This window comes from Citrus sinensis, chromosome 3 (assembly GCF_022201045.2).
Source record: "Citrus sinensis cultivar Valencia sweet orange chromosome 3, DVS_A1.0, whole genome shotgun sequence".
In the NCBI taxonomy this organism is placed as follows: Eukaryota; Viridiplantae; Streptophyta; class Magnoliopsida; order Sapindales; family Rutaceae; genus Citrus; species Citrus sinensis.
Genome location: NC_068558.1, coordinates 33,749,989 through 33,763,684, shown reverse-complemented (window position 1 = coordinate 33,763,684; position 13,696 = coordinate 33,749,989). Strand labels below are relative to the sequence as shown.

Sequence of the window (13,696 nt, the reverse complement as noted above, 5' to 3'; positions counted from 1 at the left end):
ACATATTTTATATGAATAAAACTGATGGAGATCTTATTTCAATTTAAATTTTTGACTTGAATTTTTTATACAAATTTTGAACCATTAATTTTATGCAATCCAATAAAAGATATTGAAAGTTAAAATGGCATTGATGCCAATTCATTTTCATTAAATCATAAAAAAAATTAATTGATAACCTCATCTAAAACTACATATATATGACAAAAGTTAGAGTAAGCAGTAAGGCCAATTAATCTTTCCAAAAGAAGAAGAAAGAACAAAAAAGAGTAAGGGCCAAGAGGCAGACTGTATGTGACACCCTAAATCTAATACATGCAGAGTACACGATGGACGAGATTACTAACAAATCCAAATCCTTATACAAAAATCTCAAATTGTAATACTTCAAATATTTAGTCGACTAAAAGCCACAAATCCATGTGTCAATTACTAAATAATCTCTCCCAAAGACATAAAAATAACAAAAGTCTCATAACTCCCCAATTAGAAGTTCATAAAATAAATAAATTTAAAAACAACATGAGTTTATTCCTTCTCTTATTCAATTAGGTAAAAAAGAAATGAGTGTTTAACTCCAATAATAAACACATCTCTTAACAAAGTACTTAATCTGTAAAAAGTAATGATGAGGAGTGAGCTGTCAACTCAGTAAATAAAACCATTCCCACTACACTAGGCTTATCGTTACAAAAAATATTGCAAGCTTTCTTTTTATTAAAACATATATTATAATTCATAAATTCCATAAAACAACACACTAACCATTGGTGATGCACCCAAATGGAAGTTAACGTGGCAGTGGGTGTGACTTTCTCTTTTGCAATTTGATAATTAGGGATTCAATTTTGCCTTTATATTTTATTATTCTTTTAAAAGCAAATTCCTTTTTTTAAAAAAAAATTAAACTGGTAAAATTTTACTTTTAAAACAATATTTAACCAGCTTGTAACCAATTATATGTAATTTAATTAAATTCTTTTATTATATTATAATTATTGTGAATTCTTGATCTAATCTAATGGTAGACAATAATCATGATATTGATGTTGTGATCTTAGAATTTTCTATACATATGGAATCAACTACCTTGCAACAATTGCAAGATACCATTAATTTTTATCTTTTGGTGATTTCAATCCTTTACTGTTGGATTTAATAAGAAGATAGTTTCAATTGTAGACATTTATCTATTTGAATATTAACTTCATGCTTCCTGATATTTACTAAAAACTCAAAATGTTGAAGAGTTAAAAGATTTAGCACATAAGTCTAGATTGTTTTAAACTTATATTGTTTAATTAGCAGTGAGTCTTAAAAAATAATTTTATTTTATTTAATATTATTTAGTCATGCGCTTATCATTATATTTATTCTTTAAAAAATTAAATAGTATTAAATAAAATAAAATGATCAATAGTGAGTCTTAAAAATATTTTATTTTATTTAATATTAGATAGTCATAGGCTTATTATTATATTTATTCTTTCGTAAAAATAAATAATGTTAAATAAAATAAAGAAATTAGTAATGAGTCTTAGAAAATTAATATTACTTTTAATATTACTAACTTTATTTTATTTAATGTTATTTAGTCATACGGACTCGTAATCATTAGAGAAAAATAAAAAAATAAAAAAATTTCAATATTAGTACTGCAAGGTAAAATCCATGATATCAGGATACATGTTTTTTCTTTTCTTTTTTTTTTCTTTTTTTTTTCTTTTTTTTTAATAATTTGTCATTAGAGTGATAGCAAGTCAATCCCTCTCTAACCGTTCACGTAAAGATGGTTCAAACCGAACAAAAACTTCCTACAAATCCATTTACTCCATCTCCATGCACATCTTACCAAAAAATTTAAACATGTGGTATATAATTTATCAGCCGTATAATCTGAGCTAATTATTCAATTTTTTTTTTGTTTTAAAATTATACAAAACACCATTATTAGCCAAAGAGTACAACAATAGTTATTCCCACGGACTTCTAATAATAGTTGATTTACAATTTTTTTTAAAGAGCTATGCTTCGTATTTTGAAAGAGAGTAGTCCAAAGATGGCTAACGGGCTGTGCTTGCAAAGCACGTCCCACTAGGGCCCATGGGCCGGCATGGCACAGCCCACCAAGTGAATAGGCTGTGCCATGCTGTGCCCAATTTTTTTTAAAGGCTTGGCATAGCCCACGACACAAGCTCACTTGTGCTGTGCTCGGACTGTGCTATGGGTTGTACCCATAAAAGGCCAATCTGTTCAGTGTGCTTAAAAAGGTCCACCTGCCTAGCATAATTTATTCAAGCCCACGTGCCTGACGTGTTTTTTTTAAATCCATCAGCTCAATAATAATAATAATAATCATCATCATCATCTTCATCATAATAACAACATCAATAATAATTTTTATTAAGGGAGTAATTAACATTTTATTATCAATTTATCACAATTTCACAACTTTATATTTAATTTCACAATAACCAATTATAACACAACAATACATAAATTTAATTCCATAGATAATTGTAATTATTAATGAAAATTAAAATTATATTTTGGAATAACAATTACAAGAAGTTACAACTACGAGATATCAATTATAACAAATCACAAGTCACAACTTACAAGTTACAACTACGAAATACGTATTATGACAAATCGACGAATAACAAGTATGAAAATACAAAATATTGATTATTAAGCATGAAATAACATTGATTAATCACACTATGTATACGGTAAATGAGCAAGGTTAATTTTGTCTCTGTCTAAGGTAGCGAGCTAAACAATTTGACACGTGCTGACATGAACCCTTTGTACCATGTACTTTTGAATAAATAACTTCCCGATGATAATAGTTGCTCATGAAGATCATCCGTTTGTAAGGACGATGGAAACCACTATATATTATTTCCTTCCTTATTGTAGTAAAGTTTTGAAAAAGCTCATTTAAATGACGACTTTTGGACTGATTTAGTCTTGCATTGTTGTTTTGTTGAGGTCCAATTATATCAACACCGTGTTCTTGAGGGTGTTGAAGTTCTTCTACATTCATATTGTGTTCTTGAAGATCCATGGTAATTTTGGCTTTTGGAATATTGAAAAGTTTGAGAGGAAAAAAAAAAGGAAAAAGAATTGTGAATTATCATAGCATATTGGCGTGTATATATAATATTATATAGTGGTAAAAAGATAAAAATTAATTTTATTACTTTGTAGGTGAGAGTAGTCCATCCAGTAAGTAAAAAATATTTAGTGAAATATAAATATTTGTGAATGAGTGAATCTTGTGATCTTAATTTTTGTGGAGCCGTGAGGCAAGTGTGTGAATGTGGTTGGAAGGAAAAAGTTATTAAATTATTTAAAAAATAAATGAAAAAAATTAAAAGAAATGAAGAACATTTTTTTTAAAAAGAAGAAAATTGCGTTGTTGCCTCGTTTGCACAAGCCCAAAATGAAAATGTATCACACAAGCTGATAAAAAAATGTTGAATTACGATTGGACATGTTGAGTGTTGATTATAATCTGCACACCCACAAGCTGACTAGCACAAATGTACATTGATCTAAATTTCTTATTATTTAAAATCATTGTCGGTAACTTTCACAATTTTTTCAATTTTTTAATTGATTGCACTGCACATAATTTTTAAATTTTACAGTTATAATAATAAAATTGATATGAGTACTAAATTTTACAGCAATCAAAAATTAATTTTTTAATTATTTAATAATAAAAAATTCTGAAGTAATTTTATTACAAACCCCACGGGCAAAACAAACAACTGAAAAAAAAAAAAGTAAATATCGTTGTCGGTGGCCATTTATAATACGGAGAATAAAGCTCAAAGCGGCATGCCCTTTCGGACCAGCCGTCAAACAAATAAGCAAAATTATTGAGTATTTTAAGTGTACTGTTCTGTGGGTGTTTTTTTAAGGGTAATTTTTAAAAACCTCCCCTGAGGTTTGTGCTTGTTGCAAGTAGATGGCGAGAATTTATTTATTTGTAAAAAAACCCCTACCATTAGTTAACTTTAACATTGACCGTTAGTTGACTGTGCAAAGACAATATTACCCTTAACAACAATTTGTAGACGGAAATAACTAAAAAAAAATTAAAATTGTTGGCGCGAAAAGCACAAACCCTATTTTTTGACAATTTTATCCTTGTCAATTCTAAAGATTTACAATATCATAGGTAAAGATTATAACTATTTCATTTTCAAATTTTTAATTTTATCTTTTTTGTAGAAACTTTAAGAAAATATCAATAATTTAAAGATGATTTTTAAAATTTTTAATTTTATCTTTCTTGTAGGAACTTTAAGAAAATATCAATAATTTAAAGAGGGTAAAATAGCCAATAATTTTAATTTTCTTTTAGTTATTTCCGTCTACAAATTATTGTTAAGGGTAATATTGTCTTTGCATAGTCAACTAACGGTCAATGTTAAAGTTAACTGACGGTAGGGGGTTTTTTACAAATAAACAAATTCTCGTCATCTACTTGCAACAAGCCCAAACCTTAGGGGAGGTTTTTAAAAATTACCCGTTTTTTTAATTATTTATTATTTACCGTGGCGATATATTAATTATGCGTAATAATATTTATATACATACTAAAAATGAATAGAAGAATAATATGCTTGAAGTACCAAAGTACAAAAGGTGAGTACATGTATCTGAGGGTAATTAACCTTTGCGTGTGTTTTTGTGTGTCTGTGTGTATACCCACTGCTTCATGCCTTCCCGAAAGCTATGTTTAGTAAGTTGGGTGTGGTACCAGACTACCAGGTATTGTTAACTTTTTGTATTATTACTAATACGACAATCTATTATCACCAACTAATTAGTGATACATGAGATGGCATTCGAAAGTAATTTTTTCTATCGCCAATTAATTTTCTGATGTAGCTAATTTACATTTTTCGAACCTCTTTGATCCATTTACATCATTATCATTTTTGCTTAAAATACAGTGGTTGTGTCATTCTCCTAATTTATCGTCATTATTCATAATCTTGAATATTAAAAGTAAAACTCTTTGCTTTGGGAAGTAGTCATGACGTTAGTTTTTTTTGCTTCGGAAAATAAGGAAAAGAAATAGAAAAAATAAAGGTAATGATCATTTACTTGGTATTACAGAAACTATGTCAACCTCTGCTCTGCTTTCCTCTGTTTTTTGCTAAGCAAAACGAAAACATGCTTTCCAGAGGAAAATGCAAAACAGCAAGTGCTTCAATTTCTTCGCTCCAGAGAAGGTAGAACTGGAGATGATGATGATGATGAAGGCTACTCGTATAGTATTTTACGAGGAAAGAAGAAGGTGGAATCTCAAGAATTACCTTTGTTCCCACTAGATTTGATACACGAGGCTACACGTAATTTCTCTAATGAAAATAAGCTTGGAGAAGGCGGGTTTGGACCTGTGTACAAGGTAAGTAATCACAAGATGATGGCTTCAATTTATAGAGGAACGATTTAAGAGGCAATGTTGTTCACATTATGGTAATGTGAGTGTCACCATGACATAGTGCAGTTGGTTACAAAACAATAATATGTTGTTTGCAGGGTGTATTAAATGATGACAAGGAGATTGCAGTGAAGAGGCTCTCAAGATCGTCTGGGCAAGGGCTACAAGAGTTCAAGAATTTAATTGCCAAATTACAGCACAAAAATCTTGTGAGACTTTTGGGATGCTGCTTAGAGGGAAATGAACTGTTGCTTATCTGCGAGTACATGCCCAACAAAAGCCTCGATTTCCTACTCTTTGGTTTGCCTCTCAAATATATTCACTCGCGCAAGTTAGAATTATTGGATTTATCATCTCCTTAAACTCGGATTTCGTGCTGATTTTAGCATGTGTATATGGTTAAGATTGACTTATTTTCATTTTCTTTATCCAATAACCACTAAATACAGCTTCCTTGTACAATCCAAATATTTCCTTAGCCATATAGCAGTACAGAGTGATTCGTCAAGTTACATGTTTTGTTCAATTCATTGATAGATTCAACGAGGAGTGTGCAGCTGGACTGGAACAGACGGATGTGCATTATTAATGGAATTGCGCGCGGTCTTTTGTACTTGCATGAAGATTCTCGACTGAAAATTATTCATCGAGACCTTAAAGCTAGACCATAAGATGAATCCAAAGATATCAGACTTTGGAATGGCGAGGGTATTTGGTGGAAATCAAAGTGAAGCTAATACTAACCGAGTTGTTGGAACATAGTAAGTACATTTTATCCCTATTTGTTGTTTCTTTTTCTTCCCAGAGGACAATATTTCTAGGTGTTACCTACTAATTTTGCTTCTCCAATTTCAAACAGTGGATACATGGCCCCAGAATATGCCTTGGAAGGACTATTTTCAGTTAAATCAGATGTTTTTAGTTTCGGGGTTCTTCTACTGGAGATAATAAGTGGGAGAAAGGATACGAGATTTTATCTTTACGAACAGGGTCAAAGCCTCCTCACTTATGTACGTAACTATCTCCATCTGTGTTTTTCATAGGCTACATCTAACCCTCTAAATAGTTCTATTGTTACAACGCGTCTACTTTTCCACTACACATCCCGAGATTTTATATTGCACGAATCAAGTTGTTTGTTAACAACACGGGTAATGAAAAACTTAGTGAGATGTAACGTTAGAGCTAAAATATTGTAAACTGTTTCGATCAACTGCCATAACAATAGCTTAATTACCAGTTCGTTGCTTGATAAAAAAATTTCAGACGTGGAAACTGTGGTGTGAAGGAAATGCACAAGAGCTGATGGATCCAGTACTGAAGGAATCGTTTATCCTAGAGGAACTTTTGAAACGGATTCACATTGGGTTGTTGTGTGTACAAGAAGATCCAGCAGACAGACCTACAATGTCTTCAGTGGTTTTTATGTTGGCAACTGATACCATAACACTTCTTCAACCAACCCAACCGGCATTTTCGGTTGGCCGAGTTAAATCCCCTTCAGATTTGAAAGTTTGTTCTGCTAATGAAGTTACTCTTTCCACACTGTCACCTCGTTGACAATTCTATGATGTAAGTTTTTAATAATGCAATAAAATTGTGAAAATTCAACTGTATATTTTTTTTTAATTGCGTTATTTTGAGAAAGAAAATCATGAGTTAATTATGTGATCTTTCCATTAACTTATACCTGCCTACATTTTCCATGTTTATGAACGTTTTTCTCAAGTAATAGATCTTTTATTTTCTCTGTTTCTTTGAGATTCATTAAATTTTAAAATGTAGTATACATCTCATTTCCATACTAATGTACATCTCATTCTCATATGAGATTGTAAGAAAACTTATTAAACGTTAATATTAATAATACATATTAAAAGTACTCCAGATTTTATATGAATAAACCTAATGGAGATGTTATTTTAGTTCAAATTTTCGACTTAAAATTTTGATATAAATTTTGAACTATCGATTTTATACAATCCAATGACACATATTAAAAGTTAAAGAAAAATCTAATGATGCCAATTTATTCTCCATTGGATTAAAAAAAAAAAAACTAATAAGTGAGAAATATAAGTTAAAATAACATCATCTAATCATACATATAATGACAAAAGTTATGGTAAGAAGTAAGGCCAATTAATCTTTCCAAAAGAAAGAAAAAACAAAAATAGTATGGGCCAATGATATCATCAATTTATTGTGGATGAGACTATTTAATCCCACTAAATTCTTCTTTTTACCCATTTAAAAAATATATTCATTATTAAAAATTTAAAATTTCACAATCTCAAAATTTTCTTTAGTAATCTCTTTCTCTCTCTATCTTACAATTATATATTCTCTTTCTACTTTCACATTCTATAAACTAAATATTTAATATCACTCTTTTTTGGATTCTTTTTTTTCTTACTTTTCTTAGTGTATCATGATCTATATTTCTTGTTTTTTATATCTAATTTTTTTCCTTCATATTCATAGCTTTCATGTTTGGTAAAAATTAATTTAATTAATATTCATTACTTTTCATGACTAATAAAATTTGTAGATGTTCATTTTTAAAGGAGGGGTCCTATTCCTCTTTGTTAGTGACCAATTATTTGTAACTAAAAGAATATATTTAAATAAATTAATGAGAATTTGTGAAATTGAGAAGAGAAAGAGATGAAAAGGTTGATTAAGTAATTTTTTTTAAAATTATTTAGATAATAAAATTCTTAGACAAAAAGAAGGAGCATAGAGAAAATTGGTGGGTTCAAATAGCTCTGCCAATTTTATTATTATTATTATTATTTCATTAGTGTTACTGCAGTAATTTCATACCGCCACTTGCGGGAGCTGTACTTCTGTGCTTTTTAACACCCCAAAGAAATTACACAACATATTATGTGGCTACAAGTACAACCATTTTATTTTGCTTCTCTAATATTGGAGTTTTGTTATAGAATCGTCCAAAAGATCTTGTATTCATTGGAAATGGATAATTGTGCATTTAACGAATATTAAAGAAATTATTGTGAGCTGACTATATATTCTTATTTCAACCTATTATGAAAATAGAAATTATCTTTAAGTCTCTATACATTAAAAGTCTACAACTTATTTGATATATTAATGCATGTATTATCGTAAATCTTAATAGATTACTTGTGATTGAACTTAACTTTATATGATAGTTTGCAATAAATAATTATTAACATATAAGTGTGACGTTGGATTAAGTACCTAATAATATTAGATTAAATTCATACTATGCTGGAGTTCTCGGTAAATCTTATTTGCTCAATATTTTAATGTTATTGAATGGTCTTTTTTTCCATCAAGAGTGCAATTCTCCTAGGTATACACTTTAAAAAGAAAAATGTTAAAAGAGATATAGCACTGATAGAAAGTTGGCGGTAACACTGATAAATCGGTAGATATTTATCTTTTTTAAAAAAAAAGTAAATTGACACTATTTATCACTTTTTATTAATATTCTATCAATTTTGTTATTTAAATATCATTCCTTCATTTATTACACTAAAGCAGCAGCATATTTGTTAGTTAGTAGTACATAATGCAGGACACTTGTTTCATCCAAGACTTAAAAAAAAAAAAATGTATAAACAATAGAAAAGTTAGGTTAAGCTGCGGCATATTGAATTATTTCGTAGGGATGCCTGGATTGACAGCTTATGCGAACTTGTTTGAGAATTTCTCTCCGAAAATGGGAGAAGAATACGTGTTCATTTCAGCAGCATTCAGTTCAGTTGTACTAGAGCATCTAATCAAGAGTACCTCATTACATTAAAGTTAATAAAAAATTAAATAAAAAAAAATTTTTAATACGTTACATGATAAAATACATTGTACTACATTAAAATCTACATTTATTCTATTTTTTAATCTTATATTCTCTACTTTAGTATGATCAAGAATATCTCATTGGAAAAGTATTCACCAAATGACATAGTTTATACAATTATTTTCTTTCCTTTATTTTGTTTAAATCTTAATTTTTTCATTCCTAAGATGTGTATATTACAAAATAATTTGTACAAAAATTATGTTTCTAAGGTTGATATTATGCAGTATGAATTGTATATGAATAAGACTCGCATAAAAATCTAGAGATGTTAAAATATTTTAAACATAAAAAGCTCAATTAGTCAGCATGTGGACTGGTAGAAAACTACAAATACAATTAACTTAAATTTTTTCTTTTAAAAAGAAATAAAAAATAGAAAAAAGTCAACAAAACCTTTCATAATTGTTATATAACTATTAAATTGACATAATAGCTATTTCAATAAAAAAAAAAAAATTAGAAAAAAGAAAGCCCAGAGGTAGACGCATTACAATAGTAATGAGCCAATGATGACCCGAGTCAGTATGACACAACCTGATTTACGCCCCCAAGAAAATCATCAAAAACAAAATTAAAGAAATTCCAAGATGCGCGATTTAACTTCATAAATTCTATGTTATAATTGTTGACCTTTCGGATTTTTTTTTTTTAATTTAAAGGGTTTCACCTCGAAATTCTGAGGAAATTTAATGGGCATGTCTTCATTAAAACACTTTCTACCTCCAGTATTTGCTTTCTCTCTTTTTGTTCTTTCTTTCAAGTTTCATGTTAATTGGATCGTGTACCAACATACAGTTTTTAGTAATAATTATGTTTTCATCATTTATCTTATGTTACGTTGACCAATTGAAGTATAGATCTGGATTTGACGATGCTTTTAATTACAAAGAGGAGCTGGATTTGAATGCAACACTGAAAAGGTCAGTGTGCTGCTCACTCTGAAGCTTTAGTGCCTTGTTGATTAACAAATTAAGCCAATCCCCTTTGAAAAATAATCAGGCTTAAGAATTTTAATTTTTTTCAATGTATTTTCAACTGTTAATCTAGGTGTTTTGCTGATGGTATTGAAAAGTATTTTGAAAATGTTGGGGGGCCAAATGTTAGGTGCGGTTTTTCCCAACATGCCACCAAACGGCCGCACTGCGGTTTTGCGAAATGACTTCACAATACAATCTTGATCTGCCTGAAAATGTTCACAATTTGATGTTCGTAGTTTTCGGACGAAGTCGGATGCAAGGATTCATAGTTTTCGATTACAGTAGCGTTTATCCCGAGTTCTTGGAGATGATTTTGCCTTACATAAGAGAGAAAGCAAGATTGAGTATGCGGAAGGCACAGCTGAAGGACTTTTGAATGGCGCTGAAACTCTCGTTGGTATATTCACCGGCCGCAACCTTTGGCAGACAAATAATCGACGTTTCTCTTGAATAATTTAGGATACATCTGTATTGTGGACCATAAGGAATATAAGTACTGGCAGCTGGGCTGGAATGTTATTTCACGATGATATTTATTAATAGTTCTAAAGAATTTTCTTGAGCCAACTTAGTACATTTTGAAGTACTTTCACATGTAAGAAATATAATTTTTAGTACAATCAATTAAATTCAAAATGTTGACTATAGATCTATAATGAATGAAAGTTCTATTGTCAAGCACCACTGCATAGCTTTGATGATGAGGATTTTAATGATATCAAATTTATGTTTAAATAACATCAAGACACGTCAATCAATGATGGCAAACTGTCACAATTCTTGATTGCCAGCAACATTCCAATATTTTAAATCATGTAATTATATTTTTAATTTATTTATTTTTAAAGGTAATGGGTGGAAAAGTCCAAATTTACTTTTTAGTCTCTTATATCTCAGAGAATTTGAATTTGAGTGGTTAATTAAATCAAATTGTTTAAAAACTACTCAGCCCACAATCTTGAGGTCAATTATGTAATTATATACTCATTAATATATTTTAACATTAACTATTTTTTAGTGTAAATATTTAAAAATAAAAATCTAATGCGAATCCGGCTCTAAAACTACCAAACATGAGTCCAAATCCAAAGCCTGTTTTCAGGAGGAACATGAGTCCAAAGCCTGTTTTCAGGAGGGCTGCGGTCGTGATGGGCTTCTCCCCTTTTGTGTGCAATCATGCTTATTAAGCCTATTAGGCCATTACATAGCCTGGGTTTTTTTAATTTTATGAAAATATGAAAGCATGGTTTTAAAAAGGTCAAAAAATGTAAATAAAAACCAAAATAGTGTTACCATTATAATCTTGTAACAGAAATTTTAAAATATCACACATGCGTGACATTCTCAAGTATGATATAAAATGATATTTAAATCATAAAACATTAAGGGAAAAAAAAATCTCCTTGATAACTTTTGGAGCACTGAATAACACTATGTTTAGTTTGTGGCCAGATGATACAAGCTGTTTGCAAATTACAACATGATTACTTGTTTTCCAACATTGCGGCCGCTGAATAATCCTAACAGAGCAGCAGGAGCATTTTCCAGGCCTTCGACTATGTCTTCAACATAAACAATCTTGCCTTCGCGGATCAAAGGCAGTACAACGTCAAGAAACTTTGAGTACTGGGGAAAGTAATCGAAAACCACTCGGCCTTTCATGTGAATTCGCTTATAAACAATGTTCATCAAATTGCATACACCCTCAGGCTGATTAAGATTGTACTGTGAGATCATTCCACATGCTGCAATTCTCCCGTGGAGTCTCATGTTTAGAAGCACTGCATCTAGCATTTTGCCCCCTACGTTGTCAAAGTAAATGTCAATGCCTTCAGGAAAGCACGTGACAAAGGCAAAAACGAAAAACGAAAAAGGATTATGTGCCGATCCTTTATGCTTAAAATAAGCTGAAGCTTCTGAACTATGCAATGACACTTACCTTTTCAAAGCTGTAACCAAGTCTTGCTCCTCTTTATAGTTGAAAGCGTCATCAAATGCAAACTTATTTTTCAATCGCTCAATCTAATATATAAGCGGCAGAAATTTCAGTAAGCTCTCATCCAAATGAACCACTGCTTATAAAAACTTCGGGAAGTAACAGTCGGATAGGAAATGGCATGTAACCCAAGGTTTAACAGCTGATTCACCTTTTCTTTACTTCCAGCACTACCAACAACATAGCAACCCATCAACTTTGCAAATTGCCCAACAAGCTACCCAACGGCACCAGATGCTGCTGAAACAAAGACATATTCTCCTTTCTTAGGAGCACGAATTTCATAGAAACCAGCCCATGCTATCATCCCAGGCATACCTGTCGGAAAAATAAATACACAAAGAAATGTTGTGGAGATTATAATCAGTACTAGTTGTATAGTCTAATCAAGAGATGAAATTAATAGAGCAACTCACCAAGAATTCCAGAATAATAGGAGAGGGGAAGCTCAGTTTGATGAATTTTAAAGAGGCCTTCAGGATTTTTTATCACACTGTACTCTTCCCATCCAGTTGTTCCCCAAACTAGATCCCCTTTCTTAAATTCTGGGTGTCCTAAGTCTACTACTCTAGCCACTCCAAACCCTTCTATTGGCTGCATGATATCAGCTCAAATGAACAGTTAATAGATCATTTGCATGTCAGCTAGATTTGACAAAGAAGTTGCTCAAAAAGCACACCAGTGAAAATTTTATCATTTGTATTCTAAACACGTTCACATATAAGTACTGAAAGTCATGCAAAAATGAGTTTGCAAAGAAGCATGACTGAGCCTGGAGTTAAGGAAGTGAATACACCATTATCTTCATGCTTTGTCATCAAAATCCGCGAATAGGGATCGCATGACAAGTAAAGATTCTTCACAGGAACTGTGTTAGATCCTTCTGCTACCTTCAAGCTTACAGTGGCAGAGGTCAAGTACATATCTGATTCTTTTGGAAAACCAGACACAGTCTCTGAATATCGCCTGCTTGTTGCTCACTGCCTCTGCACCATCGCTTGCCATTTCTCTCTCTCTCTCTCTCGGCTATCTTTTACAGAGAAACTTTCAGTTCTTAGATTGATAGAATCTGTGTTTTGTTTATCTTATTTTTTGGTAACACTTTTGGTGCAATCAGTACCACAAATTATAGCCTTCCATTTCCCAAAAGAAACAAACAAAAATAGGATAAAGCCAACTCCTTAAGCATAATATTCCACAAAATGCGTCTTAAAAACTAAACCAAAAGTCAAGATCAGTACCTGCACCACATAAAATTAATGGTGAGAATTATCCAATTTGCACGATACTTAAATTCCATGAGAATAATCAATAACAAACAGATATTATTTCCAGTCAGTCACAATCAAAGTAAAAATGGCAGAATGATAACCCACAAAGACAGTAGAAGAATTGAAATATGA

At 30.9% G+C, this 13,696-nt stretch overlaps 2 pseudogenes; one reads left to right on the top strand and one right to left on the bottom strand.

Moving 5' to 3' along the window:
* The first annotated feature begins 4,619 nt into the window (after positions 1–4,619).
* Positions 4,620–10,673, top strand: LOC107177096 (G-type lectin S-receptor-like serine/threonine-protein kinase B120; annotated as a pseudogene).
* A 965-nt stretch (positions 10,674–11,638) lies between these two features.
* On the bottom strand, positions 11,639–13,361 carry LOC127901250 (2-alkenal reductase (NADP(+)-dependent)-like; annotated as a pseudogene).
* Between the last annotated feature and the right edge of the window lie 335 nt (positions 13,362–13,696).